Consider the following 6,726-nt stretch of genomic DNA (forward strand, 5'->3'; position numbering starts at 1 on the left):
TGGGACTTAGAGGACCTACTAAAAGTAGCCCAGGATAGACAAGGATGGTGGAATTTTGTTCATGCCCTAAGCTACATCTCATGGCTCAGGAAGGATTCAGAACAGAGCAGAATTTTCTCCATTAACTTTAAAGACTAAACACTGGCTCAGGACAATGTTTTACTTGCAATACATAAAATTCCTCTTATATAGAATACATGATATAACCTTGTTTTTCTAATACACACTTCAATTTTTAGAGTTTGGGGTTTTATTTTCACACAAAAATATAGAGAGGTGAAAAGACCAAATTTGGTCAATTAAAGACAATGTTGCTTCAATATTGCTTTCTTTTTAAAACTACACAATTCTGTGCCTATGCAGAAGGACCGAGGTTCAAAAGGGAGGGAAATCCAGCACAGAATACTAGAAAACTACCAGATGGAGGAGAAAGGCAGAAAGAAAGACAGAAAGAACTGGCTTCAAAAATGAAAATACACAAAGGTAAAGCATTTCCAAGTTGTTAAGAAGGAAGCTGTTTGTTTTAACAGAAAAATAGGCTCCATCCATTTTAAATACTGAGAGCAAGATACCCTTATTTGGTTGAGTTGGCAATGCTCCAATGAAGTCAAAGGAACTAACCTGGTCTGTATCTGCTGAGGATCTGGCCTATACGTGTCTGGGTACTGCAATAAATCCAGACCCTACCATGTGTGACCGGGATTGAGGAGAAGGGTCTAGAATGTAGCACTAATGAAATGACAGGAACCTGGGATGGAGGCTCTGGAAAAAGAACAGGAAATGAAAGGGGGGTTGGGGGAAGGCTTCAGGGAGAGTAAGAGGTAGCCTGATGGAATGGGAAGACATCAAGAGAAGAGGAGGTGGTGTCCATCCCCAGCAAGCAAACGGGGATTAAAGTAAAACCCTGACTCCACTGAAGTCAATGGAAAAAACCCCTAGGCAGCAAGAATTGCCAGCAGTTTAATGGGGCAAATAGTAATTAAAAACGCACAATATTTAAAAGGAAGACAATTGGTCAACAGGAAGGGAAACATTTTTCTTGCAAAGAAACACTTTTGAGACGCTTCTTTTTTAGGTTAAAAAGGCAGAGTTATGTAATTACAGAACACGGTCAGTTCTGTTAGTGGTCACTGACCTTTTAGAGCTACCTGTTTAAGGTTTGATTGTCCACCAGCTTCCACGTGGCCTTTGTTTGTGTCCCCACAAATAGATGGGCCGAAGCTACTGCTCCCACAACAAATGGTAGGTAGGGGTGGGAGTTTGGGCCTAACTCTGCTCCCACTGAAATCAACCAGGTGAAACTCTTGACTTCAGTGAGAGCAGAGCTAGGCCAAGGCTGAGAGCTTTGGAAAATTCCATGTGAGCAGTTCATTAATATTTGCATCCACAGTGAGCTCTGAGGACAAATATACAGATGCAGCTTTGTGCAGGCACAGAATGTACCTGCAAGAGCAGAGTTCCTTTTGGAAAACTTGGGCCTTAAACTCAGCAAGAGGACATGGATACAAAGATCTCCCTGACTACTGTCCTCAAGGAGATACACAGCTCCCCCAATTCTGATAAACACTGCACTCTCATGTGTGTCTGGCATAGTGTCAGCTCTTAACTTTAATACTATTGTATTGTGCCAGCCAGAAGCCCCAACTGAGCTCCCCATTATGCTAAGCACTGTACATATCAGCAGGTGGGGTTGAACCTGGGACCTCTGGAACTTAATGTATGAGCCTCTACTGCATGAACTAAAAGCCAACTGGCTGTTAGCGAAGGCTGTAAAGCAGACTCAATCCCTCTAAATCAGTGGTCACCAACCAGTCAATTGCAATCTCCGGTAGCACAAGATGGCTGCTGCTAAGGCAGGTTCCCTGCCTACCCTGGCCCCACGCCACTCCCGGAAGTGGTCAGCCCGACCCTGGGGTAGGGCTCTCCCTCCGTGCACCGCTCCTGCCTGTGAGCACTGCCCCTGCAACTCCCATTGGCCAGGAGAGCTGTGGGGGTGCTGCTTGCAGACAGGGGTAGAGCCCAGAGCCATGTGCCCCAAGCTAAAGCTGTAGAGCAGACTCATACTCTCTTTCTCTTTAAGTGATCTCAGTGCCAATAGAGGGGACAGAACACCACAACCAGGAGGTGTGTGGTTTATAAATACATACAGTAAGACCGTTCCTGCCCCCAAAACCTTATAGTTTAAATACAAGATCAACTGCCAGGACTGTTTAGTACAAAATGTAGTGAGAGGTTTTTGGGCTAATACTCCACAAGTTATTTCACCTGGGACAAGTGATCATCTGAGGGTAATAACTTTGGTCACTTACAAATCTTTTCTGCGGCACCACTAACTTGGTGTCTCAGTTAGAGAAGAAAAATTTGAAATGCTCTCTGGACTCTGGTCAGAGGCCCGGGCTTTGTTTACTTATTCCCAAAGAATATACCTTTTGGTCTAGCCCAAACTGGTACAGTCTTGGAACTACTCTTCTTTTTTCCTATCTAATGCCAACTGTTCCCTAATGACGTTAACATAATGCAAAATGGTCCTTTATTGGACTAAGCTAGCATTCTTCTAAGCAGCACTCCCACAGAAAATAACTAACAGGCATAAGAAGTCAGCGTGAATGTGGATATTTATCCAGTTTAAACTACAGGCTCTGATGTTCATTCCTATTGAAATCCTTAATCAACTGCTCAGAAGAATAAAGTGCTCTGAGTGTTCTTTATCAGTCCATGATGTTAGGCTGTTTTGTCAGAAAAACTGCATCAACAGTTTTCCATCCTACTCTGCCTCACTGCCACAGTCCTTGAGACAAGATCACATGTCTTTGTCCAATGACAAATGCTTTATAAAAAAAAGGCAGAATTAGCCTTTATAAAACCTACCCACAACAGAACACAGAAAAAAAAGTCTATTAACATATTCCATCAATAACCAGGACACGGTGACATTAATATTCTTTTAAAGTCCTGCATTTTCAGATGACTTACTGTGTGACAGAAAAGTCTACTGAAGTTCAGAAGTATGGCTAAAGTCTGGGATGCTCTCTTTTGCAGGATTAATAATACATATCTAATGTATATTCTTAACATTCTGCAACTACATACATGCTGGGTATCTACACACAAAAATAGATTACAATAAAATGCAAGTTCCAGTGTCAAATTCTCAGCTGATGTAAACTGGCAGAGCTCCGCTGAAGTCAATGAAGCTCTGCCAGTTTACACCAAGAGAAAATTTGGTCCCTAGCATCACCACAAAGAGTAAGAAAATCTGGAGTTAAAGTAAAAGATTAGGACTGATTCCGCTCTCCCTCACACCAAGATAAATCAAAAACAACACAGTGGATGTCAACAAAGCTGCACGGAGTTTGATCACAGTCATGCCCTTTGTGCCCAACTCCTCATTTGGGGGCAAAATTCCAACCCTGTGCCACACACAAGTTCCCATGTATGTCCTAGGCAACTTAGCGTCTAGGCAGTGCAGCTCATTTTGTAAACAGTGTTGCCCATTGCCCAAAGCCTAGAAGCCATGCAACACTCAGCCATGGTGGGATGAGTTAAAAGGATAAATCTATAGGCAAAACTCTATTTCGATGCTTTTGTGGGCCAAATTCTGCCACTATTCACACACCTGGGAACTCTACATCAATGGCATTGTACCCCATGCCTAGCCTAGTAAAGACTTTCCTCTGAAATCACATACATCTCATTTGATTAATTTAGGACAGAACCCTGCACTCATACTTAGGGTTAGATTCTACCCTGAGGTCAGCGAGGTTACTTCTGATTCACCTTGCAGTAAATGAGACCAAAACCTCAGTACAAAGACTAGATAAACCCTGCTGCAAGGAAGTCGGTGGGAATGTTGCTTGAGTAGAAACTGCAGGATTGGCCCTTAGGTCTGATGTTTTTTTTAAAAGACATTGTTAATGGAGCATTTGCTTGTTTCTTCGTTCAGGGGAGCAGGGTGGAATAAGCAGGCTGAAATTTAATTATGGAAATACTGGAAAGTTGAGACAACTTCTAAAACATACAAGGCTGGGCTGAAATTTATACTAAAGGACCTAATGTAAATGAGAATTAGGTCCACAGTATTCAGCCAGGTTTCAGAGTAGCAGCCGTGTTAGTCTGTATTCACAAAAAGAAAAGGAGTACTTGTGGCACCTTAGAGACTAACAAATTTATTAGAGCATAAGCTTTCGTGAGCTACAGCTCACTTCATCGGATGCATTATTCAGCCAGTGATTGGCACCATTACTATTTAGAATTTAATCCTATAAAACCTCTATTGTCTATGCTGTAAATAGGTATTTAGAGGTTTTTGGAAAAACACCTCTTTATCAGATTAATGGCACAATTAGCATCTGTGGTGAAAAGGTCATTCTTTACTTTTTTAATATGTGTTTTATTTAATATTGAACCACATTTGGGAACTTTCTAATATGTATATTAGGCCATCACAACTTTTGCAAACACAAAAGAGTCAAGATTCAACTGCATTTCGGGATGCTTATTTCACACCTAGAACACATATATAACAGAGAAAAGTGGATCTGAATTTTTTTTTTTTTAAATGGAGTTTGGTTTTTTTTAAGGAGAATTTAGGTGTGACTATTTGGGGGCATCTTACTTACAATCTCTGACTCAGTGTAAGGCCTCACTGCGATAATCTAACCTGACCTGCATAACATAGGCCAGAGAATTTCACCCAGTAATTCCTGCATCTAACCTAGTAATATCTGGCTGAATCTGAGCAGCTCTTTTAAAAAAAGAAAAGAAAGAAACATACAATCTCAATTTGAAGACTCCAAGCAATATTATCCCCTTCGTAATCTGTTTCAGTGGTTAGCTACCCACTGCAGCTATGCATAGCACTTTACTGCACAACTCAAAAACAGTTGAGCAGGAATTTATTTCCCATGGAGCCCCACTGAAGTTGGGCTATTTGTGGAGTAAGGTGCTACTCAGTGTGACTAAAGGTATCAGAGTCTGGCTGTTAATAGGCAGGTGCAATACAAGGCACAGATTACACAGCATTATTTTTGCTTATGTTCAGACTCCCATTGACAGTGGATTGCAGTGGCTCAGAAAGTGCACTTACATCTGTCATGTAATTAATATAGCACACCAAGAGTCCCTGCTATTATGCATTGGGCATAACAGTCTGCAAGGGCACCGCAGAAGCTCACAATGATCCATCTGTTTCCAGGATGTCTTATCACATACTTCAGTGGTTCGCAAACTTTTGTACTGGTGATCCTTTTCACATAGGGAGCCTCTGAGTGCGACCCCCTCCTTATGAATTAAAAACACTTGAATATATTTAGCACCATTATAAATGCTGGAGGCAAAGTGGGGTATGGGGTGAAGGCTGACAGTTCGCGAGCCCCCCCCCCCATGTAATAACCTCGTGACCCCTTGAGGGGTCCCAACCCCCAGTTTGAGAGCCCCCGATATACTGCCACGGAGATTTCTTAAAAAAAAAGACGCAAAGTGTGCAGCACAAGCTGCGGCTCCTCGCTCCCTGGAAACGGACCAGGAAACCATGAATCCCCAAGGTGGCCTTGAGTTGATCAGCTGCTGCTGCTGCTGCTGCTCCGTTTCCCCCCCTTTCGCTGGATCCCTTCGACCTTCCCTCTCCCCGGCCAGAGCGCGCGCCCCTGCCCGCGGGGCCCGCGCGCGCGGAGACACGCGGCCGGGACGCCGCCGCCGCTCGGCGAAGGAAGCGGTCTCGCGCGCCCGGGGCTGCTGTCGCTCGGCGCGAGCGGAGCGGCCCGGGGGCTTCCCTCGCCTCCCGCCTCCGCGGCCCCAGCTCCAGGCGCCTTCGGGGGCGGCCGCCAGCGCGGGTCCGGGGCCGAGCCGGGGCAACGCGTTTCAGGACCAGACGCGAACAAATACCCTGACAGCCCCGGGCGAGGGAGAGACCCGGGGAAGGGGCGAGCCCGGTGCCCCGGGGGGCCAAGGCGACTGGGGCCGCCCCAGCAGGAGCGGGAGCGGCGACCCTGCAAACGAAGCTCTCCAGGCGCCTCTCCAGGCACGGCCCAGCCCTGAGACCCCCCAGGACAGCAAGCGCCAGCCGAGCCCTACCTGGCTGCCGCTGTGGTCTCCCCGCTGCGCGGAGCCCCCTGCCCCGAGCGCTGAACTACGCGGCCGCCCCGCCGCCGCCCCGCTCGCTGCTGCAAAGCCGGGGACTCGAACCCGCGGCTCCCTTTATAGCTGGCCCCAGCCGCGCCGCGGGGTTATTGTCGGTCAAACGCGGCTGCCGCTGTTTATGTCGGGCCGTCACTCACGCGCAGCACGTGGAGACCCGGCCCGCCTCTTAAAAGGGCGATGCCGGGGGGGGGGGGGCCCAGGCTGCGCCGCCTCCAGCGCAGCTGGGCACCTGACGGGGCTCGAGCCATCAGCTGCTGCAGCAGCAGCGCTACCGGGGAGTGGCCAGTTTTACTTTTATATTTACACACACACACACTCTCTCTCTCTGTGTGTGTCCTCCTAGCATGCCTGGAGTAGCTGGCCCGCAGCGGGGAGTCCCCCTGGTTATCAGGGGTTCTTCACCCCAGTCACCAGACTGTTTCAAAGGGTCCTGGGTCCGGGGGCCCAGCTGGGCTCTCCACCCTGCTCCCGGCATTGCAACCTCTGGGGGCCCAGCCACCAGCACCGACTTTCTGATTTCCCTGGGGGTGCAAAACCCCCACTCTGCCCACGGCACCACCCCCACTCCACTCCTTCCCCCAAGGACAC

At 47.3% G+C, this 6,726-nt stretch overlaps 1 protein-coding gene across 3 annotated transcripts in view; it reads right to left on the bottom strand.

Moving 5' to 3' along the window:
- ABCA1 (ATP binding cassette subfamily A member 1) overlaps positions 1-6,231 on the bottom strand; it is a 146,798-nt gene extending 140,567 nt beyond the window's left edge. For 2 of the 3 annotated variants that reach the window (XM_038402133.2, XM_038402132.2), the window contains exon 1: positions 6,073-6,218. The gene's annotated coding sequence lies outside the window, so the exon portion shown is untranslated. Of the gene's footprint in view, positions 1-6,072 lie in introns of all 3 variants that reach the window. The other variant, XM_043515354.1, reaches the window with a different exon arrangement.
- Between the last annotated feature and the right edge of the window lie 495 nt (positions 6,232-6,726).

Source organism: Dermochelys coriacea, chromosome 5 (assembly GCF_009764565.3).
Source record: "Dermochelys coriacea isolate rDerCor1 chromosome 5, rDerCor1.pri.v4, whole genome shotgun sequence".
In the NCBI taxonomy this organism is placed as follows: domain Eukaryota; kingdom Metazoa; phylum Chordata; order Testudines; family Dermochelyidae; genus Dermochelys; species Dermochelys coriacea.